Source organism: Peromyscus leucopus, chromosome 7, assembly GCF_004664715.2.
Source record: "Peromyscus leucopus breed LL Stock chromosome 7, UCI_PerLeu_2.1, whole genome shotgun sequence".
NCBI classification, from domain to species: Eukaryota; Metazoa; Chordata; class Mammalia; order Rodentia; family Cricetidae; genus Peromyscus; species Peromyscus leucopus.
The window spans coordinates 40,060,758-40,075,752 of record NC_051069.1 but is presented as its reverse complement, the minus strand read 5'-3'; the positions used below and the strand labels follow the sequence as shown (position 1 = coordinate 40,075,752).

General features: G+C 47.2%; 1 protein-coding gene across 3 annotated transcripts in view; it reads right to left on the bottom strand.

Moving 5' to 3' along the window:
- The window catches only part of Fli1 (Fli-1 proto-oncogene, ETS transcription factor), a 122,276-nt gene that overhangs the window by 81,472 nt on the left and 25,809 nt on the right, over positions 1 to 14,995 (bottom strand). The window contains exon 2 of one of the 3 annotated variants that reach the window (XM_037207650.1): positions 13,783 to 14,104. The exons of the other annotated variants lie outside the window; for them this stretch is intronic. The gene's annotated coding sequence lies outside the window, so the exon portion shown is untranslated. The remainder of the gene's footprint in view (positions 1 to 13,782; positions 14,105 to 14,995) is intronic. 3 annotated transcript variants of the gene reach the window in all.

The following is a 14,995-nucleotide window of genomic DNA, read 5'->3' as shown; positions in this document are numbered from 1 at the left end:
AATTCAGATCTGAATCACTGATTATTATTACCATGATTCTTCATCTAGTCTGGATCAATAACTTGGCCATGTTCAGTCAGGATAAGAAAAATTAAAGGAACAAGAGAAAGCCCCAAAACAACAAAGCCCTCAAATGATAGAACCACGCAGAACTACTGAGACAACATGTGTCACCATTGTCCCACCAGCATCCCAAAGCCTGTTCCCTAGGCTGACAGCATCGAAGTCACTTAAGGTATTGTCTTCCAATGCAAAATTCTGGACTATTACAGATTGAGTGACTTAGACACTTGGGTCCAGGAGAAGAAGAAATCAAAACCTTTTTGCTCCCAAATCAGTTGTGCAGGTGGAAGTTTCAGAGCTACTGGGTAAGTGGTAGAGCTCAGTGGAAAAGCGATCAAACCGATTCGGAAGATGCTGCTGACCATGTGGTCACCTGTCTTCTCTTTGAGCAATAACAACACACGCATTAGCCTAGTCATGCATTCTATAAAGGCCAACGTAAAGAGAGCTATTCTTCGATAGAATCCACAGAAGCCCCCTTTTCATATAAGTCTTTCAAATGTCCTCAGTCACATTTGGAAGCAACACCAGAGTTTCTCAGAAACCGTTGTGACAAGTCATTAATGAACTCTACCTGCCCAGGTCTCATTTTTAATCTCTTTGCTTGTCCTAAATCTCTCTAACTATTAGGAATAGGAAGTGTGGTCTGCCAAACCGACATCACAAACCCAGGAGATCACTGGATTTTCCTTTTTTCTGGTTAATCGATTCTTAGAATCATAACTTGCTTTGGTTATGTGTTGGAAGCGATGAAGCATACTCCTCCCTTCATCTAAAACATCTATGTGTGAATGTCTTGTCTTCAGAGGGACTTTTCTGAAACCTCCAACCTAAATTACACCCAGCCTGCTGCTCCTTCTTTGACTTCCTAATGCATATCACATTTAGAAATATGTATTTCTGTGTCTCTCTCTCATTAGATTGAACTCTATGAAGGCAGAACCATTCCTGGGATCATACCTAGCCAATAGTCAGCACTCTGTAGCTCTTTATCCTATGGATGAATCACACAGTGTTTATGTTGTCAATCCTCAGGTGCTGTCCACATTCTTGAGACAGGGTCTCTCATCTTGTAGGTCCCAGACATTTATCTGTCTCTGCCTCGCTGACACTCACATGCCACCATACTTGTATCACACTCACATACTTGACTTCTTTGTGACAGTTATGGATATGGATCCCAAGTCCTTGTGCTTGCGAGGCAAGCACTTTCCTGACTGAAAAATGAGTTGACATGATGTAGACAATGATTCTGTTTGGGCATCAGGATTTCCTGAAAAGCTTGTTCAGAATGCATGGTTCTGGTTGGGCATAAAGCTCAGTGGTAGAGTGCTTGCCTAGGCTACTCAAGGCCCTGAGTTCTATACTCAGTGTTGGAGAAAAACAAATGTCCGTATTCTTCTACCTGACATCTCAGATCTTCTAAATGAGAAAGAGGGGAGGTCAGGAATACTGTGCTCGTGGCTGGCTGAGAAGGAGAAAGGAGGGCCTGGAGCTGACTGTCTTCATCTCATTGCTTGGCTTCTGGACAGGCCCCTGTATTAGTTAGTGTCTCTATGTTCAGTAAGTGGAAGTCCCACTTGCCACCTACCCTTTTCTGCTCCAAAATTACACTGTGAGATGTCTACTGAAACATTTTGAAATCCCAAGATGAGAGGAGATACTGAAGTAAAAAAAAAAAAAAACACAGTTGCTATTTCTAGCATGATGGGTTTCTAGCACATGTCTGTGAACTTCAGTTTTGCCAAGCGATTTTTCACATAACTTCACCGTGGGAGCTGTCTCTTGAGCCTGCCCTTTTAATACAAAATAAAGACAACTGTTCGCTTTGTTAACTACACTTTCCTACTTGACCTTTTGTTTTGTGGCGGAAACTTTACACAAGCAGACTGTTGAGGCGCGCATGCTGGCCCCCTTCCATATCTATCTGCAGTCAGGCAATTTGTGCCCAGGGAAGGGGTTGACACACTTGCGACCCTCACAATTAGCTCTCAGGACTCCCTCCCCTCCAGGGAAGCACAAGCATCAGTTGTGTGCAGTACAGGAAGCAGAGGGCACGGGCTAATGTGCATGTCACCATGTGGCTTATGGTCACAGTCTAACCCTACCTTCAAGCCTGCACAAGCTGCAAGAGCAACAGGAAATGGCCAGGGGTATATATAGCCACATTGTGTTTATCCAAAGGTGCTGTTTTGCACAGATTATGATGCGCGTCTTACATTGGAAAGGACATGGCATCCTCCTCCCACCCCCCACAAAGACCTCGTTCCCCAGAAACACTTGTAAAATGAATTCCACCCCTCAAGAAGGAAGAGGGTCACTGCACCCCCTTGGCTTCTTTGTTTTCATGTGACAGGACTTGTGAACTTTCGTCTGCAAGGGATTTCTGGATACACTCAGCAGAGGTTCACAGGGGAAGGGAACAGCAATACGAAAAGGCAGGATGAGCCTCTCAACACAGCACACCTGGAAAAACCATTCATTCCACAAACTGAGTCCCCCCCCCACACACACCCAAAGCATTAATTAGATTTTTACTTTTCCCTGCTGCATTCCCCTGACAAATTATTTATGCTCCCCTTCATGGTGTATCTGCTATACAACCCTTGGTCTGGCTGCTCCAAGATCCTATCATAGACAGAGGTAACAGAAAATCCATGGGAATTGAGACCTCAGTGGCCCAGAACCTTACACTTCCTTCGTTCTCAAGGGCACCACCAGAAGGAAAGGAAAACCTGTGTCCTCTCAGTCAGATCTGTCTCAAGGGCAGAGCCCCTCTTTGCCGCTGTGGAAGCCAATGACTCCGTCAGCACCCTCCAATCTGATGCGTGTCCTCTATATTGGCACATGGCTTCAGCTAAGCTGGTTTGCTCTTTATCCAGCCCTCCACTCTACTCAATAAGCTCAGAAACAAGTCTTAGGAATGGTGCCCATGTAGGTGGACATCCAAGATTTGGTCAGCACTACATGCACACTGGGCAACCAGACAATTTGAGAATCCTCTGAGATTTGCTTTTTCCCAGGACTATGGGATTGTGAGGATGAAGTGAGAGACTGTGGGCAGAGACCATTAGGCAGCGCAGTGCTCACACAGCATGTACTCACTGCGTGTTCATCGTGTTGGAGTTAGAGATGAAGGGGTCCTGTGGAGAATGCGTCTGGATTTCAACTTGTATACACCCTAAAATTTCTCATGCTAACTTGGTTGGCGGACTCCTTTGGCTAGGTGTTGGGTTGGTGAAATTCTGTGCAGAGTACTCTCTGATAGTGCTCCAATTAATAAATGGGGCTTCTAAAATTCTTTCCTTTTCCTACTCTGAAAAGACATAGGATGCATTTTGGAAAAACAGGCAAGCTCTTAGCACAAACATCCTGGAGAACAAGATTGAAACATTTCCTACCTTCTAAGTTCTGCCGTCCAATGCCAAACGCTTCCCAAGAACCCATTTTGAAAAGCTGAATGTCTCTGTTTGAACACTTTAAGAAACAGGGTGGGGTGGTGGTAGGAGGCAGATGGCTCAGAGGATAAAGTGCTTCCTTTGTAAATATGAGGACTGAATTCAAACCCTGGTACCCATGTGAAAGCCAGGAGTGGCAGTGATTGCCTGTGTCGAATCAGGCAGATCTGTGGCTCTGGGTAGCCAGGTACAATATAGCCAAGCTCCAGGTTCAGTGAGAAAGCGTGTCTAAAAAACTGAGGTGGAGGATGACACAGGTAAGATTCCAGATGCTAACCTCTGGTTAGCACCTGCACACATGTGCAAACACCACACAGATACACATGTACAAAGAAAACGAAAACAAAAGGGATACTAGATAAAGACTTCTATCCAGTGCACCTTATACTTGGTACGAGAAAGCCAAAGGCAATAAATGGAGACCCAGGTTTTTCTGAGCCCCATTTTGGAACTCTGGATGGCCTTGCATCTTCCACGGGAAGCCCACACCTTGCATTGGCCTCCACCCTGATCTTTTTCTCCCCCCTCCCACTCATGTACTGACTCCTAAGTCATTGTTCAGTCTTATTTCTGAAAGTTGAGCACACAGTGGCAAGGCCCAAGGCCTGTGGCTGTGTGTGCCTGAGATTAAGATTTTATCTGTTCTCTGACAATGTGCAGAGGAAATCCTGTTCCTGAACTCAGGGCTATGAGGGGAGCGCAGCCAGCAGTTCGTCCCTGCCACCTGGGAGACAGATCGGGACACCTGACCTGCCAGGAACATGGGCTCATTGTTTATACATAGAACAAGCGCCTTTCCGGTCCTTAGGCTAGTCAACCTCTCGCCTACCTTTTTATTTTTTTCTTTCTTTGAACTGTAGAGCACAACCGTGTCTTGGCAGAGCTGGGTCGGGGTCCTAATGTGCTGGCAGATAAGGTTCCCTGTGGAGGAGACTCATTCTACTGTCTAGGAGGATTTAGCAGAGCTCCTTTCCACTGTCCATGAGCCCGGAGGTTCACAGGCAGCCATGTCCTCATGCATGGTCCCCCAGGGGCTCTCAAGCACTAAGGGAAGTCCATGATGCTGAAGGGTGTGTTCTCTGGTGGTCGGAGAAGAGGTTGTGGGAAGTTGTAGGTTCCTATCATTTCCTTTATCCCTGGGGCTTGGTGGCCAGCTACTCCAGCAGGCGAGCTCTGGGTGACTATTAGGAGACTAACAGAAGGTGGTCCGTTTGTGTGGCTTGTCATATCCCTGTCATAAGGTAGGCCATGCAGGCTAACTTGGTAAAGCTGGTGACGCCTGTTGGTGTAAAGGGTCAGTGAGGACTCGTGCTCTCCTGTGCTTGAAGGAAGATATCCCGGCACAGAACTGCCTGGGTGTTTACCCCAACTCTGCTTTTCCTATCACTTCCTTTACTGCTGAGCTGGAGCAGAACTGGATCATCAGCTGGTCCACCAGTGTGCCCAGGACTCTGAACAAGAAAGAGGAGGTGCAGTACATGCTGGGGGTGGGGAGGCCTTTATTCCCACAGAAGCCACAGCAGCAAAATGTCAGTGTGAACACCCAGAGCACTGCACAGCAGCAGCAGGAGAGAGAGAGAGAGAGAGAGAGAGAGAGAGAGAGAGAGAGAGAGAGCGCAGAGAGAGTCATCTCATCTTGCCCTCTGGCCCCAACACCTTCACCTGTACAGCAAGGGAGCACAGAAAACTGCTAAGACCTCCGGCATTCTACTCTTCCATAACTGAATGAAGAGTTGTAATTGAATTGAACTGAATTGAAGCCGTACTCTTTCTGCTAAAGCAGTAAAGGGAAGTAGGAAGTGGGATGCCTGGACATCTCACCTGTGCCCAGGTGGGGCTGAGTCATAGCTGCCTCCTTTGCAGGGGCAAGTGGGAGAGGAGCAACGCTATGTATGTGGAGAAGGGTGTTGGTAAACCCTAAGACTCCATCGCACTCATTCCGGCCTGCCCTTCTTCTTCTTCTTCAAACTGAGCTCTGCGGAGGGCTTATTCGAGTACCACTTTTTGTTTTGTCTTGTTTTGTTTTAGCTCATAAGGAAAATGAACTTGCTCATCAGTCTGGAACTGGACCGAGAGGAAGTGGGTCCTGGGAGGGAAGCTTTACTTCTGCCCAGCACAGGACAGAGGAGAAAGTAGGAATGCCTCACCTCCCTTCCCCCTTCCCCTCCTTGTCCTGTTACACTAACAAAGCCAAGGAAGCCTGGGCTGAGAGAGCAGGAGCCCAACCTGCTCTGGGGTGAGTCGCAGCCAGCTTCAGGGATAGGAACCACTTGGCGCAGGGATGCGATGCAGGGGTGCATGTGAGCCAAGAGAACCCAGAGAGCATCTCTTCCCAGCTCCACACCGAAGGACAGCATACCAGTAGCCTGACATCAGCCACAGAGGAACCATTTGCACCATGGAAATAGGTGAACATTACACCAATCCAGACAGTGGGCCGGTAAGCATTTATAAGCACCTGTGGCTGGAAATTCCTGCTTCTTGTTAATTACGCCCAGTGTGGGGCCATTCTCTGAACCTAGGTAGCATGGGCTCAGTCGGGAGCTGGCTAGCCTCTGAGGCTGATATTTACCTCTAGAGATGAACATGAGTTAGACCCAGCCTTTGAGCTGTGTGCAGATCTTTGCGGACTACATCGTAGGAACACATTGAGATGGGAACTGATGTGCTGAACTCAATATCTAGGCTTGCCGGAGCCACACACTCTTCCTTTTGAGGGCCTGAAGCTGTCTGTCTAGTCCCTGACCTATAAGATCTATCATCCCAGCCACCACACATTCAAGAGCTGCTCTTCGTCAGGCAAGGAACTAAATGCTTTGCATCAGTTATCTCCTCCAATTACATCCTCACCAGAGTGTTATGAAATAATTTCCTCATTTTACAGTTCAGGGAGGTGAGGCCTGTGAGGTTGACCAGATTATAAGTGGCACAGCTCAGAGATGAACTTGGACTTGACTCACTCTAGGGTGTGCTCTGTCCAAAGCCTGTGGTCTTGCCCCCGTACCATCCTTCTTCTGTCAATATGGAACAAGACTCTCCCTTGAAAATCTACCCCAGCCCGTTGATACTAATGCTGAACAGGACTGTCCAGTGGGGCACAACTCCCAGGGCTACCATGTAGCCACAGCACCCTTCCCAAAGACATCCCACCTCCCCCACAGTACACACTTCCTCTTCCCTCTGCCCTAGCCATGGTCCCTCCCCTCCTTCAACCTCTACTCAAAACTTACTTCCTCCTTGAAGCTTTCTCTCATTAACCCCACCCAGGGTTGATCAATTCACTCACTTTGCTTTTATCCTAATACTTAAATACAAATTCACGCCAGATTGCTTTTATCTTGTTTTTACCGTTGGAGTGCATTTTGATCTTCCTTAATCTGTACCTCCTACTAAAGTCTTGCAAGATCTGTGTACAAAGTCACCTGACTAGGGCTGTATCTGTCTGTAGGCTTCCTATTCAGAGCAGGGGAGTTCTTGACCTGCTTAGATGACTCAAATATCTGTTTTGTTCTTGCTAAAGATGCTCCTAGCACAAAGAGTAAACAGAAGGAAAAATGGCCCAGGCCCAGGCATCTCCAGCCTTCATATTAGAAGAAAACCCCCAGGACTTCTTTGGTCCACTTTGGGTACACATAAGATCTGTTCTTTCTAAGAGGGTCTTCCCCAATGCATTTCCTGCTCCCTGCTCCCTCGGACTGATTTGTGAGTTGAAATGCATGATGGGGTGGCAGTTTGGGATGGGGTCTGGGGAGACACCTTTAAGTCTAATTGAAGGTGTTTTAGAAGGATAAATGTGTAGGTGAGTACAGTGGGCATTGGTGGGGGAGAGGAGAGGTCTGACCCAGGAGTGAGGTGGCAGTTATCTCCATCGGGCATGGTTCAGAAGCCCCAGGTGATTTAGGTGGGGAGGCCAGGCTTCGGATCTTCTGGGTGAAGCCAGCAGCAATGTGATAGTTACAGCTGTTTTGTTTTGCATCGGAGGAGCCAACTGTTTCAGGGGCTCAGCCTGTGCCAGAGGCACCACTAAGAGTCTAATCTCCTGGCCAGACCTCCTCCTCCTCTTCCCAGCCTTGCCCTGGGTACCCTACTTACCCATGCCTAGACTGTGGAATAATTCCTCTCCACCTAAAGAGCCAACTTAGAGACCACGTTGCCTCCTTCTATGTCCTGAACGTTAGCAGGCACCCCTCCCCGCCCTGTGGACTGCCACTTTTAGACTGGCACACGGTTTTCACAAGACAGAGTTTGTGGTTTCAGGTTTTTTTCCTTCATAAGTTTGCAGCTGCTAGTTTTGAAACCACCAGCCCTGAGGCAATTCAGTCAAAGAGAGAGAAGGAGGGAGGGGAAGAGAGAAAGAGTGAACGAATAATGGGGATGATAAGATGTCTTTCTAAGCAGCATTTCTTCCATCCCGAAGGTCTCTGCAGCAGCCTAGCTCGGGAAGGTGAGATGCCACACTTGATGATGGTGCCCTACCTCTCTGCCAGGCCTCAGATGGTGAGAGGCTCCTGAGCACACTTAAGATCAGAGTGTCTTCAATGAATGGAGTTTCACTTGCCTAAGTAGCTGCCTGAAGGTAACAGGTGATATATAAAAAGCCAGGTCCTTCCTTTCTGGTCTGAAGTGTCCCACAGCTTCCAGGTCCCATCGAATGTGCGTGTATGGGAGGGTATAAGCCACGTGTGTGTTCATGGGACAGGAGAAGGGAAGGGGTGCCCCCGGAAGACCCTGACTGATTTTGCGCATGACACAGAGATCCTGTTGGAGCCTGACTAGTGAGTCATTTGCATATACAACCATGAGTAGTTAGCTGAACACAGACTTGAGGTAAGAACAGAAACCAGAAACAAACCGAATGCAGAAAAAAAGACCCAATTCGTATTCAGGTCTCCCCTCCCCCTCCCACGTTGCCTACATTTGTGGCCATTCATTGTAGTTTTTATATGAGCCATGAGAACACTCAGAGCTCGAGCCTGGTATCACACCGGAGGCATATGCAGGGTGGCATTGGTGTGCATTTATTTTCTGGCATTCTGACTTGAACCAATAGTTGTCTGTACCTGGAAACAGCACTTTGCCGTTGGTGAGATTGGTGATGTTTCCAGGGAAAGGAAAGGAGAACAGAGAAGGCGGGCCCTCCAATTGGGCCTGCGAGGGTGGGTGGAGCCAAACCATCTCTACTTCCCTTGTGTGTCCCCTAGAATCACCACCCCCATTCCAATCCCCCGTCACCTATCCATGCTTGTGTTTCCCCTCCCCATTACTCACCACCCATCTCTCCCAAGTTTACTGGAGGCCCCTGAGGGCTTGAGATAGGTTTTTCTTTGTGTGCTCCAACCTCATAGCTACCTGACACAGTGAACGCTCTGTACACAGTAGGTGCCCTTCGGTGCTTATTTATCTGAACTGAACATGAGGTTGCTTTCCTATTATCAAAACACACATGAGGTTGGTTTCCTATTATCAAAACACGCACTAATTTTCCTGTCACACATCAGAGATGCAAATTCTCTATGGCCTATGCCAAAGGCTCTTCGGGTCAGGCTACAACCTATTACCCCACCTCCCCACCAAGTGTTCCATACTTAGGTCACTCTCACTGACATGGACTGCCCTTCCCTTGTTCCTGCTTCCATGTTTGCTGATTCCTCTCCTTCGTGCCGACTGTCCCGCACATCCTAGGTCATTTACAACACCAGTTCCATGGGTGCTTCTTCTGGAGACGATCCTCACCCCCGGCCCCTCCCTGGATAGGCGTCCATTCCTTTGATGGCCTCTTGTGATGCTTCCCCACACTATTATGAACACACTTGCTGTTCTCAGCGTGACTGTTGCCCATTTTCTGCAAGAATCGAATCCGTCAAAGGCCAGGAGAAAGACTCACACTCAACTGACATTGCCAGTGTTGCCCACTTCCTAGAAATAGCAGGGCTTCCATCAACATTTAATGACGAAAGTACTGAAGGATGCACTCTGCTACCTATTCCAGGTCTCAAGAAGGGAATGTCTGAACTTTCTTTCCCACTCTGGACCACATGGCCACCTCCTATGGCACAGCATATTTATGGCACCAGGAAAGCATTTAAAATTTTTTCCATTTCTGAAAGGTCTCTACCCCGTGTTCCATACATTCCTGTTCCTGGGCAGCCAGGTTGGCAAAGGCCTCAGTTCATGACCTGCAGATGTGGCTGGCGCCTGTGCCCTCCTCCACAAAGCCCTCTCACACGAATCGAAGCCTTTGGGGATTTTCCTTTCCTTCTGAATTATTTTCAGTGGCCCTGATTTCACTTCCCGAACCTCACTTGCTCTGTTCTTTCCCACCGTTCCACTGTGATTTTGGATTTGTAGACAGATGCCTTGGTGGTCTGGACTAAACGATTGTGTCCCCCTCCAAATTTATGCTAAATCCTAACCCTTGATGTTATGGTATTAGGAGGGGAGATTTTGAAAGGATTATTTGGTGGGAAGAAGACCCTCATTAACAGAATGAGGGCTAAAAGGAATCTTAGGTAGTGTGCCTTATTTGCATTATGCGAAGGTACAGGGGCACCAGTAGTCTACAGTCAGGGAGAGGTGGGTTTCACCAGAACCTGACACTGCTGGCACCCTGATTGTAGACTCCCAGCCTCCAGAACTGGGAGAAACAATGTTCGTTGTTTCTAAGCCACTCGATCTAGGATGCTTTGTTATAGCAACCTAGACTAAGACATGGATAGTTCTCCTCCTGATTCTTCAGAAATCTCTCCTCTCCATGGTTTCTAGCGGTTTGTATGGAAGAAGAATACAAAGTCAGTGATTGTGTTAGACATCCCTATGACTGCCTTTCTGCATGGAGCCATTCAGCCCTCATCTTCCAGCTATGGGTTTTTCCTAGCGACCTGTCCCTCAGCTGACATGTAGCTCCTTTGCTAACAATACGAGTTACCATCTCAAAGATTACAATGCTTTCTAAAAAATTCTTTTACGGATCTGTTTATTTATTTTTATGTGTATGCGTGTTTTGTCTGCATGTAGGTATGTACACCCCATATGTGCCTGGTGCCTGAGGAGGTCAGAAGAGGGTGTTCGACTTCCTGGAACTGGAGTTGCAGATGGATGTAAGCCACCATGAAGGTGCTGCAAACTGAAACCAGGTCCTCTGCAAGAGCAACAAACCCACTTAACTGCTGAGATGTTTCCCAGCCCCTACAATTCTTGTTATGAAGTAAATCTCTGATAATTTACACATTTTTGACCACAGAGTTACACTTCCCTGTGGAAGCCATGCAAATCTCTTGGCTCAAAAACTGTTAAAAAAAAATGACCAATTTCTCTTTGGAAGGCAGAGCTATATTCCCTAGAATCTAAGCAAACAGCTCCCCTTGGAGTTTGCTGGCATGCTGGCTGTATAAGCCCTGCTGTGGGAGCGAGGTGTCTTTGGTATGAGGTCACCGTACTGTCTGGCTGCCCACCTGAGCACCTCTCTCCTGCTCCTTCCCTTCTCTGGCTCAGATGTCTCAGAGGCACACTCTTTGACCAGGTCAGCATCTTCCTCCGTGTTTTCCTCCTCTGCTCTTCCATACCATGCCAACATGTGCCACAGAGTCTTGCTAGGTGAAGAGCAGATATTAAATGTCATAATGCTGTCTGTCAAATATCATGCAGTCCTGCCAGGGATAACTTGAGTCTCCTGCATGCTCAAAGGAAGGAGCCCATGGTGTGGTTTCAGGCAGATGGGAGCTGGTGATGGACTCTGGGCAATGGGTCTTTCAGGGCATCTTATTCTACCTGGCATATTTACATCAAACACAGTAGGATAGGGACTCTGACTCTAGACCCCCTTAGTAGGGCTTTCATTACTTCGGGGGACCTATTCCTGAGACAGGAAGGCAAAGACAGATAATGGGCCCTTCAGTGGGTAATGTTTGGCTTGAGACAACTGGTTTAAAGTTCAACATTTAGAAAGTCACCCAAATGGGAGTAAGAGAGATGGCTCATCAGTTAAGAGCATGTGCGTATCTTCCAGAGGACCAAGTTCTAGTCTAGCATCCACATCAAGTGGTCACAACTGTTTGTAACTCCAGATCCAGAGGATCTGTCACCCTCTTCTGGCCTTGCCAGCACTCACCCAGACACAGACAGACAGACAGACAGACAGACACACACACACACACACACACACTCACACTCACACACTCACACACTCACACACATTTATTTGAAAAGAAAGTCACCCAAATGCCCTTCTTCCCAAACACAAGCTTCCAGAGAGCCAGGGGCCTGTGAGTTTCAGATTCATTTCCATCAACATGTTTGGTTAATGCAGCTGAGCATCTAACCCCATTTTCTTAGAAACAGGAAATCCCAGTGTGCTGAGAGTAAACAGATCCCAGCCCCAAAAGGTTTGAGTTCCTTTAGGAACTCCCTGACCACAAGAGTCTAGGGAGCTGAGTACTGGGGCTAGGCATGCTCGGCCGCCCATAACTGATCTTGTTATATGGAGTGGCTCTCACTCCAGCTTGGCAGCTGAACCACCAGCCTGAACCTTTCTGGTAGTAATCTGAGACATAAAGCAAAGGGTGTCAAGCGTCTTTGATAACTTGGCAGGCATTTCCCCTATGAACCATTATAGATTCTTCCATTCTGAGTTGCTTTTCTCTTCATTCTTTTTATCTCCCACGGAAGCAGAAATGTAAACCGTGTCTGTCTTAGCCTCCATTCCATCCTCATGTTCTAGTACAGAGTGAAGAACAGGCAGCCCTGAGTGAGAATCAGGGGAATGAATGGAAGCCCTGATGAAGAGTTAAAGGGTAGAGTAGAGGATGGCAACAAGGGCAGCTTCAGAGCCCCCCCCCCCCCCCCGGGCTCATCAGCCTTCCTGCAGGGTAAGCACAAAGCATTGTCAGCCTTAAGGAACTCTCAGAGAATTCTATGCCCAACCTCGGACCTGGTTCACTGGGAATCCAGATTCTGCAGGGGTTGGTAGGAGCTGTTCCAGCCTCTCTGGGGCAATTGGGCACTGCAGGTTAGACCAGGCTGGAAGAGAATTTGGGGCTGCCTTCCATGGTGGAGGGGGAAGGGCTGGGGAACCTGAGGGGGCTTCTGCTGCACAGAGGTCTTGCTGGCCGGTTCACCAGACAAAGAGCCCTCAGAAAGCTACCTTCCAAGCCTTGCCACACACAGAGAAGGCGGAGAGGCCTGGCCTCTCTCTGACAAGGAGCCTGCTGACCCGGTTGGTGGGAGGGGCAGAAGAGCAGCAGACAGCAGCCCTGAGTTGAGAGTTTTGCAGGAGTCGCTGTACTCGGATTGTGAGCCTGACAAGGACAAGCAAAGATCAAGTCTTCTGCAGTTAGGAGTTGCTCTCTGTAGGCTTGTGTTGATCAAGCAGCCTGTGCGAAGAGGCCTCCTGGTAGCAGGCGGTTTAGAGATGCTGGGTCTTTATGCTATCAGATCAAGTCCAGCAGACTGGCCTGCAATCTGCCCTCAGCCCAGCTTCCATCTGGGCTGCATTAAGAGGCACAAGGAGGTGAACTAAGGCCCAGTCTGCCTCTTCCAGGGTTTCTGGTTTTATGACTCAAGGGGGACTTTGTGACTTCTATAACATTACCTTTTCGGCAGTTCACCAGGCTGGTTTTTAGAGCCTACACTGAATATTAAAACAAAATGTCGAGATGCCTAGCCTGGTTGCACCATACTGTCTTAGGTCCAGAAGCCAGAATAGCCGAGACAACACATGCCACTCAAAAGTCCACTGAAATGTAGCTTCTCATGGAGTGATTGCCTAGTATGCAAAAGGTCTGGGTTCCCCAGGCAATACAAAAGAAAAACAAAACAAAACCTCAGAACTTTTATCTATTAACTTAATAGTTTAAGGGTAAAACTATCAGATGTAGTGACATGGTATAATATACAGTGATACAGGAAAAATGTCCATAATTTAATAATAAGAAAACATGAGATTTCAAAGTAGTTGGTTCTGAATATATTAAAATTAGACATGTATGTATATATTTGCATTAAGGAGATAGGAAGGAAATATACCAAAATATTAATAGATTGTTATCTGTTTTTTGGTTTTTTTTTTTTTTTTACATTTTTCTGCTGTGGTTTTGTTTGCTTTTCAAATTGTAGACAACATTTTATGCAATCAGCAAGATTGTATTTTGGAAGTAATTATTTTTTAAAAACTTCTTTAAAATAAACAACACAATTAATGGGTTGGTTTATTTGTTTTTAAGTAAGCCAAGACACTCTGGGCCCAGCATACCCAGAGTGAACTTACTTAAGGACTGTTCTGAGCAGCTTGAGCTGAGGAAATTTCACCTTCTTTCCCTGGGTCTGCCTTCGCCTCTTCCCTCTTCCTCGCTCCTCGAAGCCTTGCTCATTTCAGATGGTGACTGTTGGGACTCTGTTAAAGCAAACTGGCTTTCTAGCTCTCCTGTCAGCCCAGCGTTATTCCCCAGGAACAAAGGCCAGTGCAGATGTGATTCAACAAAGTTTATGTAAGTCTTGATTGTCACTCAGTACAGAGGGAGGCCATACCACCGTTTAGATTTCAGCAGCTTCTAAAGGCCACAGTATCAGAGACTGGCAGCCAGTGATTCCTAAGGGAACATATTCAAGCTACAGATAAACTAACAAATATTTAATATATGCACATATAATAGCATGTATAGAAATGTGTGTATACTTGCACATATGTACATATGCACATACACGAGAAAATAAAGCACACACAACACTTGGTCTTTATAATGCCATGAGCCAGGATATGTTCTTCCCCTAACTGATGAAGAACCAACACTCTGAGATATTAAGTCACATGCTAGAAGTGACAGAACCAGCATCTCAACGCTGTCCCGAAGGTCTCCAAGCCCAGCCTCTTCAAAGCAGAGAACCATTCCCCCTACACCAGCAACGCAGGCAGGCTGCTGTGGTAGGAGTGAGCTCAAAAGCGCCATAATTACTGGGTTCAACTCGGTTTCCAGAATAACCATGACAAAATTTGTGGAAATGTTCTCAACAGCTCTCTACTTCCAGGTTCTGCGATCAGAAACGGAAGTTTCAAAATACCGAAAGTTCGTTTATGTTGAACACACTGGTTAAGCTAAAAGCAGGAAGTTCAAGAAAGCCTGATCTCATGAGGTTTTTCAGCCCGATTTGGATCCACATCTGCGCTTCTGGATTTTCCACTGAGTCTACCCTCAGCTGCTCCGCTCTGAGTCGCCGCTACGGAGGAGCTGGGTATGGATAAATAAATACGGTCTGTTGCCATTCACTGACATGCACCCAGCTAGTGGCCGGTTGCAAGGTAGTAAGCTGGACTAACAACCGAGAGAGAAACAATGCAAATCTGAAAAATATGGAAGTTTCTTTTCAGAAGGGCAAAACAAAGCAAACAAAAGCGCTAAACAATAAGTCATCAGAAGAATGGCCTCTGTTCTTGCCTCCAGGTGCAGGAAATGAGTGGGAATCGTGCCACCCCCTTCTTCCCG